The sequence below is a fragment of the Leptonotus elevatus genome, chromosome 6, assembly GCF_054856555.1.
Source record: "Leptonotus elevatus isolate MCC_2025b chromosome 6, RoL_Lele_1.0, whole genome shotgun sequence".
NCBI classification, from domain to species: Eukaryota; Metazoa; Chordata; class Actinopteri; order Syngnathiformes; family Syngnathidae; genus Leptonotus; species Leptonotus elevatus.
In genome coordinates, this window is record NC_141244.1 from 12,363,041 (window position 1) to 12,378,561 (window position 15,521).

The window sequence follows — 15,521 nt, forward strand, 5'->3', positions numbered from 1 at the left end:
TCCCATGCACTGCTAGCGTTAGCACTGGCGATTTTTCTCAAATGAGGTATGTTGCAACCGGGGGGTCATAAATAGCTTAGAAAGCTCTAACATACATATAACATACAGTACATGTTAGTACACACACACACACACACACACACATATACATATATATATCTGTTTCTCTTTCTGTCTCTGGTCGCTCTTCTCCTTTCTCTCTCTCTCTTCCTTTTTTCTTTGCTTATTTTGTTTTCTTTGACAGTAATGCTACTGTATTTTAGCACTTTATACATTAGCCTTTTGTTTATGTGCAATTGTTGACTATTTCTCCATATTTTTCTCATTTACTGCTCTCTGTGCCTTAATTTGCCCAAGGGGACAAATAAAGTTTTTTTTTACATTTGAATGTCACACGCCTGCTGCAAGTAACACATTGTATTCAGGGTGCATTGACAACACAGGAATTTGTTGCATACACACACAATACTGTTTGGCACATTAATAGTTTTTTTTTTTTTGTATAATGTTTTTATGTTTGTAAGAAGCCAAAATTGAAATCATGATAACATTTCGATTTATCTTCCAGCTCGAAGGCACAATGGCAAAAGACTGTCACAACTTGTTCCGCTACTGTAGCTTGCCAATCAATTGATCACCTTAGCGCAGTTCTTCGACGCAATGTACTACTTTCCTATTAGACGTGGCCTCGGTGCCTAATTGTCGCATTTCAGAAAGCACACAAAAACCGCAAACAGATGTCCACAGAAACAAATGTGAATAGATGAAAATGATCATGGTAATAGTGAGCCATGAATATGCGGGAGATATCTTCTTTACTTCACAGCGTTTTTTCAGACTATTCATTTATTTATTTATTTTACTTTGCCTGAGTCCAGACTACATATTTGATCACAGTCTTGGATTCTTACTGGGATTGTGTGACAAGATATGCAAACAAGTGCTAAAAAGTTTGTCACATGCTTTCCTATTCTCACTCGATAACCATCGAAACCATCGCAAGACTCCTAAAAGTCGCCCGAAAAGAGACCCCGTACATTGAAATACAGAATGACAAGCAAGGTCTCCAGCCGCGGGCTCTGATGAAATATGGTTGACGAGATGTGGCTCTAACATCCGTACCTCCATCTTGCCCCCATCGCTCTGTCTTCTCTTTGACTTTCTCTTCATTCATAAGTAATGGTACACACCGAGACTCATCAATAACCTACAGCGCTCCTCTGTGAAAAAGCATCAGGCTCATAAATGTTATCATTACCCCCAATGTATAGCGCCAGACTGCTTCATATATCAGCCATATCTTTGTGCGGGCATATGTGATTATGTTTGTGTATGTGAGAACGAGAGAAAGATGAAGGAGAAGAAGAAAGGAAGCTGGAAGTTATTCTCATGCATATTTCACATTGGATTGTGTTCTCATAAGGCTGGTGAATGTGTACATTCCTTTCCTGGAGTAGATAATCATACAATCGCTAGCCTGAGGCATTCTCACCTTCCTGACCACATATACCATCAGATCTTCGTGTGATGACGCTCCAAAGAGTCTCACACTGATTATGTTAAGCTGGCGAGCCACGTGGCTCAACGAGACGGAACTGGACAATCCCAAGATAATTCGCTACAACAATATACTTTAACAGCAACATTGTGTCTCATTCGTTCATCACGTGAGCACCAACTTTCGTGCAGCCATTTGCGTGCGCTCCCTTGTGCTTGTGTGGGTTTATTGTGGGAAGTTAGGCTACCTCCAGCAAAATATGCATAGGAGACTTGATTAAGACTCAAAAATGTCCATAAGTGTGAATGTGAGTGGGAATGTTAGATTGCGAATACTGTAATCTGGGATGGGAAACTTAAATGGTTGTTATTAGTGCTTCTGGAAGGGGGGGGGGGGGGGCTAGATAGGATCACACACTAATAACCCAATATATGACAAAAAGGCATTTTAAATATGGGAAAAATTCCGGTGAATAGTGAAAATCTGCATGTAATTGACACCCAATAAAATACATTAGGAAAATTGGAAATATTTTTTAATTTTTATTGGGGGGGGGGGGGATACAATAATATACACACCCTCTCCAGAAAAAAAAAAAAGAAAAAAAAAGAAGAAAAGGGGGATCAGTAAATAGGTGACTCTGCGGGTGCCGAACCGTGAGTAATGTATGTTTATTGAGTAATGTATGTTTATTACTCCCCCCAAACCAAAAAAAAAAAAAAAAAAATGGCCAGCCCATGGTGACGGTTGTGGGTGGGCATGTCCAAATATACATGAGTGGTTGCCATGACAACAAGACAGCATACAGGTAAAATTATTTTAAGCTTTCATTTGAATGTTAGATAATTTTTTACAAATTTTCTGTTTGGTACAGTATTGTATATATTGCTGACATACTATAATTTAATTTAAGTTAAAAAAATCCAAGTTCTTGCTTGTATCACAAAACAAAAGGGTGAATGTCATAACAAAGGAAACTTTATTATTAGCACATACAGTAGTATGGCATTTATTTTCCTTTAGTACATAATAAACATATTAAGGTATTTTGTTTTTCATCCTTTTCTGTCTTTGGAACAAGATCGTATTTGCTGTAATGGTTGTTGGGGGGTTGGTTAGAATCTGAACGAGTTCTTTGAACAATTAATTAACAACCCACGGTTGGGTTATTAATGTATGTGGTATTTCTGTCCTATTACAAGAGCAGGACCAGAGGGCATCATGGGTCGGGATGAAAGAGGCCGATGTGCACTGCTTCCTAATTTTACAAGCAAAATGACAACGTAAGCAACATATTGAGCCGATCTTCCGTTATATACGCTATTTGTCTTGAAGCTAATAAACTTTGCTATGTTATCTTTAAAGTGCAGTTGCTTGCCTAAAACTGAATTCAAGCAAATGTTGTATTTACGAGGATAAGCAGTATAGAAAATGGATCTTCTTTTGATGTGGCACCAAATATTTACGCTGAGCTCAAATCAAGTCTTGAGAGCGCCATCAAGCTCATTCATATACATTTCAATCGGAATTGAACACAAGTCCAGTGCCAGATTTCAAAGCTGTTTTTATTTGTTCAAAACACAAGATAAGCACACGTATATTTGAAGAAATCGTCAAAATGCAGCCCGTTACCCACATCACATGGATAAACACCTTGAAGCCACCACGCCACTATAGCCAATTTAATTTCCATACGCTTATGCTAATTACCCTGAAATAATCAAGCTAATTTAGAGAGATGCAAATGTATTTGAGGTTGGGATCATTAGCAAAGAAGTCTGTGGTGTGTGTGTGTGTGTGCATGTGAGTGTGTCTGTTCGAGGAAGCCAGGTGGGTTTCATTAATGCGCCTCCGATGTGTGAGCAGAGCAAAGTAGACAACATTGATTTTGGCAGCTATATAACATTTATTTGAGTGTGTGTGTTTATAAATGTATTTTTGCTCCTTTCCCTAATGCACAGTTTTAATAAATTACTGAAATGAATATTAAATGTCTCGGTGATCCCTTCTGAAGTTTAATTGCATAGCATGAGATTATGGATTTGATCCACATAAAAATAGTAGTCAGGTTTAAACAGAGGGTAAACAATTATAAACCCAGGGAATTAAACAGGGAATGTGTTTTCACAAGACTCTAGTATAAAAGTGTACAAAAAGTCAAGCAACAGATTACGTTCAAGCTTGGATACGCTGAACTCAATTGCTGTCCGCGCATGTCAGACGAATGAACAATCATAAATCAGATTCAAATGTAACCTCTCACCTTCATGCAAGCCTTTTAATAAATAACCCAAAAATGTCAGCTTTTCGACTAATAATAGCACATTTCATTCCTCTTTTTTTTTTTTTTTTTAAATGAGAACACGCTTACAAATTAAACACAGAATACCTTTATCTTGCCACATCAAGGGAGTGTCATTAAAAGAGAAACAAACAGCACATGTGCACACTGATTGCGGCAGCGTGTTCAAACATTCCGAGAGGCGAGCACACTCTACGCCGCCCAGTGTACTGTACCTGCTCACTCCCTGGAGGCCGGGCTTCAGTGCCATTGAAGGTTGTAGCAATTAAAAACATCCTCCTCCACTTGTCACAAACATGATGAATTTATAGCACCGGAGCAGTAAGCCATGACTCTGGAGAACAACCGCCGCAATATGTCACTTTTTTTCTCTTGATGCTTTGCTTAGACATGTTAGCTGATGTATCACAAAATGATGTTTTATCTCATCGCGGCTGCTGTTTTTCCCCATCTTGAGAAGAATCACGCATGGGTCATACAGGAGAATCGTGTCCTCTTTTAGAGTGTGCCGCTCTGCATAAGACATGAGCAATCTGACTCTCATTGCGGTGACAGCGACATGTGCAAATGTGCAGATATTAAAGGAACATTAGACATTGTCTTATTGTGTGGGTGGAGGCACAAGTAATTGAAGCGGCAATACCATCCACTACTTGAAACTCATAATGAGGATTTTAAATCGCAGAAAAGTTATTTTTTTACAATTGCTGTGTAAGTGCTATACTGTATTTTATCATTACTTATTTGGTTGGGGGCGTACCAGACATCTATTAGGGGTACGGCCTTTATTATTCGGGAGGCCTTTATTTATAAATGCATCATATTAAATACAATTTAATAGAAGTGTCAAAATTAGAGTGTTAATATAAAGTTAAAAGTTATTTTACAATTGCTGTGTAAGTGCTATACAGTATTTTATCATTACTTATTTGGTTGGCGGCGTACCAGACATCTATTAGGGGTAAGGCCTTTATTATTCGAGAGGCCTTTATTTATAAATGCATCATATTAAATACAATTTAATAGGGGTGTTGAAATTAGTGTGTTAAGTTTGAGTTCATTTAAAGTTAACGCCACAAAAAATTTTTTACGCGCGATTAATGACCGCCGCTTACGTGGAAAGCCTTTAGTGGGAGAATTTCAGTCGCAACACAGCAGACACGTCCACGTCAAAATTTAGCAGTAATACATTTAATAATAATGCATATATTTGTGGAGACTGGAGTCAAGTTGTATTTGACAATTTTACAAATGTGCAGAATTTCACAAGTTACTTTGTGTTAAAGATTAAATAGCTCTTAATATGAAAAGAAAAATGCAACGTCTTACAAATGCAATTATGCCATCTAATATATATCCATCCATCCGTCCATCCATTTTTGTCAGTGCAAAATAAATAATTATTTTGTTTAGTTTTTGTCTTTTCGGGTCTAATTTAATTAAGGATTACAGATGCCTTGAAGTGCTGCGTGGTATCAGTCTTGGTGGGGGCAGATCATTTGTTCAAGTAAACAGAGCAGCTGGTCATTGAATTGTGACACAGCATACTGTATAAGAGCAGAGTTCAATATGATCTAAACCCATTTTTTCCTACTTAAAGATCTATTACAGTAATACCAAAATCTAAAGCAGAATAATATGGAATTGCTGCAGTTAACTGTCATAACGTAGTGTGGTAGATTAATGAAGATAATAACGGCTGGTCATTATTGCATGCTTAAAGATCTTCAAACCGTCTTGCTCAACATTAGAGTGAGAAGAGAGTAGATCGAATTGCTAAAGGCAACACTTGACTCCGTCTCATCTCAGTTGTTTCTTATATGTTCACGTTGCTGGCCTTTAGAGAAAAAGAAGAGTGAGGCACTTGTACAAGGGCTTCTCCAAAACTGCAGCCTTTTAAACACTCCTTTTGGGAATAACATCCTAAATTAAAAATATGTAATACATAGCTTGCGAGTATACCAAACATCTGGCTATTGTTCTGGAGAAAGCCTGTTTAACAAATTGCAGCTGCCTTCTATTCAAATTTTTGGGGATTTACACCAAAAATGCGGGTACGCACAGAGAAGCTCAAATGAGAGCATGCCGGTAATCATACATCTTGTTTAGACAACTGTACACAACTGCAAAGTTTTCCCTTTAAGCAATTACTCTAGCACGCAAACAGATGTATGCGAGCATATTGTCTCTCACGATGGAAGCTTACGACATCTTAGCACTCAACAATGCGCCGTCTTCAAGCTGAGTGCACACAACGTGTGACGAGGCACTCAGATGTGCACTGACCACATGCTTCTGCCTCTTGTGGGAAGGTGCTAATGAGAGCGCCAAGAAGTGACCATTGTCAGCTGGGAGAGCAAATGTATCGTCATAAAATCATGCTTGAACTCGTCGGGTCACCGTATGTGGCCAGTCTCCCAGATGTTAGGACATCTGATCATGGATGGACGCTATCGACAGCAGCTGTCATACAAGTTCGGCCGTGCTGCTATGAGCTTTTTTTTTTTTTTTTTACCACTTGCACCTTCTATTTGTTGCAGAGATGATTGATTCGATACTTATTAAAAAGTAACATCCTAGCCAACATCAGATCTTGTCTTTCCAGGAAGAAAAAAAAAAACAACAGCAAGGTTTTTCAGGTGTCCTTTGCATAATTGTAAGGAGAACCGCAATACTGCAATTTTGCCCCCCCAAAAAATCTAAAATTCTCACCAGGACCTATTTATAATAAAATTTAATAGCTAGTCAATCTGGTGACCGGTGTTTGTCTTATTAATATTAGCTAAATGCTATCTTTGTTGCTGGTTCAACAGCGCTAAACAAGGCAATGCACCTACCATTGCCATATTTTTTGCTTGGTCCCAGCAGCTATTGGAAGCTGGCTGTGATTTTGGAACATTGGAAATATGCCACCAGAAAAAGCAGGACGCCGGGATGGGAGCTGGCTAAAAGTGAGAGAAAACAATAGGGCTAGCAAAACCCAGCGAGACTCGGGACACAAGGTTCAAAGCTGGGACTGTTGCTTCTTAAAGGGATACTTGACTCATTAAACCATTTTCAGCAGCAAAAGGTTAATATTTTGTCCAAAATGAATTTGGTAACTACGGAAGCGTATTGCATTCACCTGGAAAAAAAAAAGTCCTGTTTTTCTGACAAATTTTTGGGGGGAGCTTTGTTTTTTTTGAGTATTTTTTTTCCGTTGTATTGATTATTTTTTTCCCCTATTTTTTTGGGGGGGGATAAAAAAAATTCTGTTTGTAAAAAAAAATGTTTCCTCTGTTTTTCTGAATAATTGTTTTTCTGTTTTTCTGAGTAATTTTCCCTGTTTTATAAAATAATAAATTTTCAGTTTTTCTGAATATTTTTTTTAAAAGAGTTTTCCCTCAGAGATTAGAGAACAAACCACAATACAGTATACACATTCATTCCTTTATTGAGAGCCAGTAAGTAAACATGACCAACTTATTGCATATGGAGGTATGCGGGAAAGTGTCTGCAACAAGTCACTTGCAGTAAAAAAAATAAATAATAATAATTACTCCGAAAAACAGAACACCAGCTCTGTTTTTCGAAATATTTTTTTTACAGGAAATAAATATTCAGTAAATCCGAAAAAAAAGTATTTAAAAAAACAGACAATTAAAAAAAATACTCAAAAAAACAAATTCCCCCCCCCCCCCCCCCAAATTTTTTTTTTCAAGTGAATGCAATATGCTTCCGTAGGTAACTTCATTATTTTTCATGAACAATTAATACATTTAAAATCTATTTTTGCCACTTGCTGTCGACTGAAGATGACATCACCTGTGCTGAGGAAACAGGTAATGACCAATCATGGCTCAGTTTGCTGACCAAACCCAGAAAACAGGTAAGACGTGATTGGTCGTTACCTATTTCCTCAGCACAGGTGACAGCAAGTGGAAAATGTGTTTTTAAAGGTATTAATTGTACATGAAAAATAAGTAAATTATCAAATTATTTCTGGACAAAATATAAACTTTTTACTGCTGAAAATGGCACAATGAGCCAAGTATCCCTTAAAAAAAAAAAAGAGAACAATCCAGAAGCACTGACCTCTATGTAAATGCCATGTTGAAAAAACACGTCAACCATGGCAGCCCTAAAACAACCAGATTTTGACAAACTCCAGACAGATTTCATCCATCTTCTCGGTTCTGCCACGGAGCAAGATTATGCTAATCTGGATTACAGTCATTCTATGTTGTAAGGGTTACTTATGGTATATTTGCATGAATAAATTGCATTTTTCTTATCATTATGACTACAGTGCAGCAACATCAAAACACTTCAAGATCAATAGTGATTTGTTAATGGCTTTTTGATAACCCCCTTCAGGTTGGAATAAGTCATTAGTCAAAAAATCTCTTCTTGAGTCTTGATGCAGCTCATTGGTAAACAATCAGAGCAAGGGAAGCCTCTTCTCTTGTTTGTTAATCACGCTCTTTCTTGTTAACAGAGCGATGAGATAATAGACCTCTAGTGTGAGTCTAATTTTGGGGGCTGTCATTCTATCTGCCTGATTGTTCAGCACGTTTAAACTTCAGGCTCTCGTGGGTTCGATTACAATGCCTCGCAGCAGATTCTTTTTGGTATGGTTGCTTTTTGGTTTGTTTCTTCTTGGTCAAAGCTCTATAACGAGTTGATCAATTTATGATTGGCTACTTTGTAATTCATTTTGCTGCTTTTCTGATGATTCAAATTCCACACGACAGTATGAATAGAATTATAATGTGTCAGTCTCTGCTCATCTAATAGTTTACAACTTTTGAAAATCTGCTTTAAATTGCTGTGAGAATTACAATTTGCAGTCAAGTCATGACCTTATACTAAATATAATGGAACATGTAAGCAGCAAACTCGTTAACTATAAGGGACTGAAGAGTCGACCTTGATTTTATTAAATACTCAAATGTTTGTTCAGGGAAAAAAATGTTACCTGAATCAAATAACCGATAGCAATTAAATGTGTGAAACATTTCATACAAAACGGATTCTGAAAAGCTCGGAACCTCTTTGACCGACCACAAGCCATTTTTGAAGGTGAGTGGAAAATGTTTAATAGAATATAATAGACAGAAGTAATCTAATCCATGGCCAAGATGTGGCAGTAGTAAAACCTAACATTTACGGACAAAAAAACAACAGTGATGACATTCTTGAAGGAACAAAAGGAGGAATCGTGAGGCGATTTGTTGTAACGTGACAAGTGGAGGTCAGTGTTTGAGGACAAGCAAGCATTTTTCTGTCTAAATTTTTACTTTTTCAATAAGTCAATACCAACTTAGTTTTAACTCTGACAACACGTGACAACTAAGTAAGGTGAAATTATTTTCATTGTAGTTAGTTTGTAATTTCGTTTTGAGTATTTCAAATTTTGCTAGTTTTTATTAGTTTTCAGATCAAGTTTGTTAGTTTTTATTAACTTTAGTTGTTAGTGTTTTTTTATGCTTGGTTTTAATTGAGTTTTTATTAGTTTTAGTACTACTGTTAGTTTTTTTTAAAGTATATTTCTTGTGTGCAGGATTAAAAAAAAACATCACTGTAAGTATTGTGTAGTAAAAACTCAGCCAAAATAATATTTTAAAAACATCCATTCACTTTCCTTTTTTCGAGCTGAGTTAAGTGGCAAAGGCTATTCAGATTTTATTTTGAAGTTTGCCGCCATTTTTGCCCTTTTATAGAGATCATATTTGAACAAACTCCTCCAACAAAACACATTCAATCGTTTTCAGACATTGTCTGTTTCGTCCAAATATGTATAAGACGAACTGCCATTGAAAGCTCTTTATTGCGTTGCACACTGTTGCCGTGGCGATGAGCTGTTTGCACAGAAAAATTATGTTGTTTTTGAGGTTCTAAACCAAGACGAATAATTGCTGATTTCGCTAAGTGCGCTAACACGAGCGCAATATTACTGCTTTGAATGTGAGTTTGAACTACTTCGAAGACATTCCGTTACTTTTCTTCACAAAGAAAAAGCAAAACCCAGAGTTAACACTTTCTTATCACGCGTGACGTTATGGACGACGTTGGACTGAAATCGCTTCGATGTACTTCATTGAGTGATTGATTTACAGCGTTTTCTATGAAAGCATTGACTTTTTGATCATTCCGTTTTATGATACGCTGGGCTTTTAGTTTCGATGAACACATTAAGAGAAAATTCACACTCACTGTTATACAATGTGTGCCTTGTAAACCACAAAGATTATCAAGCGCCACATCAAAGGTTTAGACTGCTTTCACTTTTTGCTGCAACCTACATAAATCCATAAAAAGCCAGAGGTTTATGGCGGGAGGTGTTGTACTCCATTGTTATCATTAAGGCCGTTTTAAAAAAGGAACCTTGCAAGGGCTGATAAATGTCTGTCAAACCCGCTAAGAGTGGATTTTGACTCGCATTCTCTAATATGCCATTAAACATGGAAGGTAACGAAGAGAGGAAATTCTGTTTTCCTTTTTAAATCATTTTGACGCAAGGACAAATATGCAGCCTCTGTTAAGAGGCTTTTCAGGCCTTTGAGGGTCTGAATGGCTACATGAAAACATTTGAATGTTGCAGCAGGTAATTGAAGGCGTATTGGCCTACAGCCGGCCACAGAGCCATGCCAGATGATAAATAACGCAGAAGCCTTTTCTCTTGGGATTTGATTTTTCTCCCGGGCTCTTATCATCCTCATGTTTTCATGTCAAAGGCGTGCTTTTATCTGTTTGTTTTGCAGGGTGCTTAAAGTTATTTACAGGGCCGGGGGGCATTTGGAGGGGGTGGGTGCTGCACTTGCGTGCAACCAACAACACCTAACAAGAAATGACGCAAGAAAAGGTAGAAATGTGACATCTGCGCTATGCTGCATCTCTTCCGGCACCTCTCAAAATTTGGCGCAGGCCTGCTTATCTTTGATCACGAAAAGCTGCTATTGATTCGCAGCCAAATGTTGACATAAAATGAGTCAAATGCGCCGATGACCTTTCTGAGTCCTCGCCGTGCTCAAGGAGGGCTAAGGTACAAAAGCTGGCTGAGTATGTGAAGGAAATTATTCCTCCTTGACATTTGCGGCAACTCGGCCCACTGCTTTTTAACATTCTAGTCCAGGCACCAAAGAGAAAATGTCACCTTTTTTTATTTACTTAGGGGGATTCACCAATTAAATGTGACTTTAAGACCATTGCATGATCACTCCTTCACACTGCTGTCATGACTGCACTTGAGCAAACACACACACACCTAAGCACTGGCTCTTCATCCTATCGCTGACATTTTAAATAATACTGATGCTTGACCCTGTTGAGGTAACCTTTACCACACTGGCTATTCAGAATTAATCAGTGCAGACTCTTAAACTAACTGTCGGGACCCAATGGAGCCGAAGGTAGACCTTGAAAAGTTCTGAAGACTCTTCTCAAAGCATGGAAGTGGCTTGAAGTTTGCCCATACAGTGTGTCACAAAAGTCAGTACACCCCTCCTATTTATTTAGATATCAATATATGGATTTTCCTACAGCTGGATGCCGGGTACCCGTACTTCCACCCTCCTGTCTGTGTTTTCCACAGAGATGATCAAGGCTGTCTCCACAGCAATGAGACGATATGCCTGGTGGATCTGCATGATGCACTGATATGCATACACGTACACAATAACACGCACACACAATCCTGTTTTCTTCGCTTTTGTTGGATCCAACATTTCTTACCCGTGACGTCACCTCCACCGCGGATCACTCGTGGACTGAGCTGCTGGTTCGTCCGGTTCCGTCACGCCTACCCATCCAATCCGTCCTCCTTGTCTCCTACATGTACAAATCTTGATATTTGTACAAATGTCTGTATGCTCCGCATGTGTGAGTTTTTTTTCCAGGCCTAACTACGCTCCCATTGATTGTCAAATCAAACATCATTAAATAAAGCAAACATTTCGGGGCTATAGAAGAGTTCAGGATGGACTTCTGGGAAATGCAAGAATTTGATTATAATGGATTAAACAATTAACTCATTCACTCCCAGCCTTTTTCACTGAAGCAACCCCCTTTGCTCCCAACTGTTTTACTGGATTTTGATGGATTTTGCAAGACCCGCAAAATATAGTGTTAGATAGCTATAAAAACATGGAACCTACCAAAAGAAAGAGTCTCTTCTTTCATCAAGAAAAAAAAGTATATTTCTATCTGTTTTCATTTTGCAGCAATTAGCATTAGAATATAGCTAAGTTTCATTCTTATTCACAAATCTGTTTAAAACATTGCGGAAAGCGCTTTTTGCAACATGGCCCTGTTGATCTCTTATACTCTGCTGCCACTTACTGGCCGTTTTTGTAATAACTACCATTACCATTCTCTTCAGTTCAGAGGCTGCATCAAAGCCTTCTGTATGCTCTAGCATAATTTTTATTTTATATATTTTTTAACATATAAATACGTCTTTGGGAGCATGGTAATATTTAAAATAAAAAATGTATTTATAGTTTTTTTTGGAGCAAATGAGTTAATAAAGACACACTTAAAACTGGGTTATAATTAAGATGTCATACCATAATCATGATGTGAGGAACAATGGGACATTTTGAGAACATCCTACAGACTCATCCGTGCGCCAAGTCTTTATTTCAGCATGGAATCATTACTTGATGTAAAATTGTACGATTTTTTGCAAGCAGCAGATGAAAAAGAACTGATGCAACTCGTCAAATCGAACAGGAAATGCCTCTGAAGCACAAGGGACATCCATCTTGCTCCCCAGCTTCCTTCACTCATGACACCCCCCCAATCTGCCCCCCGTCTGTAATTAGTGCTTTTTTTCTGGATCTCTCGCATGTTTTCATCAGTGTAGCGCCATGCACGGCCCGGCAGAGGCTCCTCTGTGGCTGTTAATAGTTCTCATGTCTCCCCTGGACTCTTCTTTAATTGCTCCGCTCTGCCTGCAGGGTCATTATTACTCTGATCAAGTGCAATGCAGATTTTTTTTTTCTCCCCTCATTGCTTTTCATGAATATCATTTTGAAGAAAACTGCTTTGAGGTCCCTCTGACAAATGTGATCATTTACCTCGAAATATATGAGCGTTCTTAACAAGACAATATCTGTCACATGCACAGCTTTCAAGGCTTTGAAGATCTTTATTTATTTTTTTTACTTCTTGAATTGCTTTCATCAGCAAAATGACCTTCAAGGTTTGTGCCTTTAACAGGTCAGGCAGCATAATGAAGCTTATGAAAAACACTTACTACGTGCACTTGCCTTTAGACCAACACCATCAATTAATTTCCCTATGAATAATTGTTACTTGTAACTACTTAAAGATTTCTCATATTGACAACTAGGTAGTTATGGTAAAAGTGTTACTATTAAAGCACAGCAGCACAAAGCAATTATTGACTGATGCACAGCAGGAGAAACAACCGGCTGGAAAGCTTTTATTCCCCTTTCTTTTTCAAATGCAGCAATTATGGGAGAAACGGACACTTTTGAGAAGCGATGAAAAACGGCGAACGGAAAGGCAGGCTCATTTACAGTATATAGCTCGTTTCATACACAAGGTAACTCAATGTGCTTCACATACTTAAAAGTGTAAAATTTAAAAGCATTTACACACAAAAGAGTTAAGACATTTAACCCTGGAGAACCCATGAACCCTTTTCTTCTTTGGAAAATTATGAATTATACATTAAATGACTGCTATAAGTTCACTGAACACCAAAATATATGTATTTTCAATTTGAACCCTTTTTTTTTTAACTCGCTCAGAGTTGCTAATTTATCAAAATATATATATAAAACATACTCCTAGGCATTCTGCAACATGATATGAAATAGATTAACAAAAAAAAACAAAATGTTACCATTTGATGGTTTGCTGAGAAGATGGTTTTGTTTGGATTGATTTCCAGCTCAACAAAATTGGCATGTTGCCAGCCATCTTGTCACCACCACTCTGGCTCATGTAAGTGCAATATTCATCCACTAGATGACCCCATGCAGGGGTCAGAAGTGGCACTCTGGACTTTTGAAGTTAAATTTGTAAAAAAAAAAAAAAGGTCTTTGTTATTTGAGTAGCAGAATTTATAGGTGCCAAATTTGACCCCGTGGGTTTTCCAGGGTTAAAAGAAACGAAAAGTTGCATACTAAAATTACTAAAAGAACACATCATTTTGGAAATATGTACTTAACATTTTATTTTTTTTAAACATCATATGTATGGGGAAAAGCATACTGTAGTTTTTAACCTAGATTTAAAAGAATTTGCACTTGGGACTGACTTCACTTCTGTTGGCGGCTTATTCCATTTGGATGCAGCATAACAAATAAATGCTGCTTCACCATGTTTATTTTGAATTCTGGTCTCACGTCTGCTATCCTCAGATTTATGTAATCTTTTTTAGTAGACCTAGTGCTTGCCTGAACATATAATTACACACTACACAAATGTGGTTTTGTATACTTTGCTTCAAGTCACATTGCTGCAATATGTACAGTACAGTATAGTACACAAATTGTACATTCTTCAGACCCGCACACACACATACACACATAATCAGAATTCTATATATGTATCCAGTTAATTTTCTCTAAATTACATACAAGATCTAATACTTACCCTAAACAATAGGAGTCATCACCCACTTACATTATATGAACCAAATTGGTTTGCTGATTGTGTGTGCGTGTAAATGCGGGTTATTCTAAGGTTATTGTAAATAACAAATTCAGCTTCTACCCTAAATCATGTTACCGATGTAATTATTTATCAATGGCGCCCTGCTGTGAGTGGGCGCTTGCCTCATTGGCCTCTAATAAACACAGCAAACAGATAATAGCAATTGGATTGCACAAGGAGCCTTGACCTATGCAGTGGGAGGATTTGAAATATGTACATTAACATATAATAATGAGCTGATAGCTGCTTACGGTTACAAATGGATTTTCATCCAACAATCAGTGACTCCTGGGGGGGTAGTTAAAACTGATTAGTGCTGTCAAAATTAAAGTGTCAACTCTTTGATTAATCACAAAAAAATATCACAGATTATTCACACTATTCATTTTGACCGGAGACGATCCTTCAGCTTGACAGCGGATGGTTATGGTAAAGGTAGCACAGGTTATGTCTGAGTAATAAACACACTGGGGTCATTTTTTTAATTTATTTTTTTATTATGCAAGTAATTAAAATTTGATCAAAAGAGAGGAGGATGAGAGTGTGCAGTGGATCAGAAAATGTTGACGACGTCCTCATAACATTAAATGTCAAAATAATTAACACATAACAGGTGCTCTTCGAATTTGGCGGATACAAAATGTTGTTAAGAAAGCCTTTTTAACTATGCGATTAATCATGATTAATCAAAATTCTAAAATGAGATTAATCTGATTTTAAAAATTAATTGATTAACAGATACATATTCACGGATGGGGAGTACATTCACTATACTCCATTCACAATTAGTCATTGTTAAAGTTAAGGTAAGGTTTGGGTTTCATAATTTAAATCAGGAGTTGAATGATGCTAACATTCCTGTATGTGTCGTCAAGTCAATGGTCAATTAAATATGTGAACGTGCCAGTTTGCAAGATTCTCTTAAATCATTTAATTCCCTTCTTATATATGGCTTATTCGCCGCCACAGAGGCGATGATTACTGACTGAGGATGTGTTGAGCCGGACTAGTAGCCACTTAAAGCTTGTTGCTTGCTAGCTGGCGCGGCGTAAG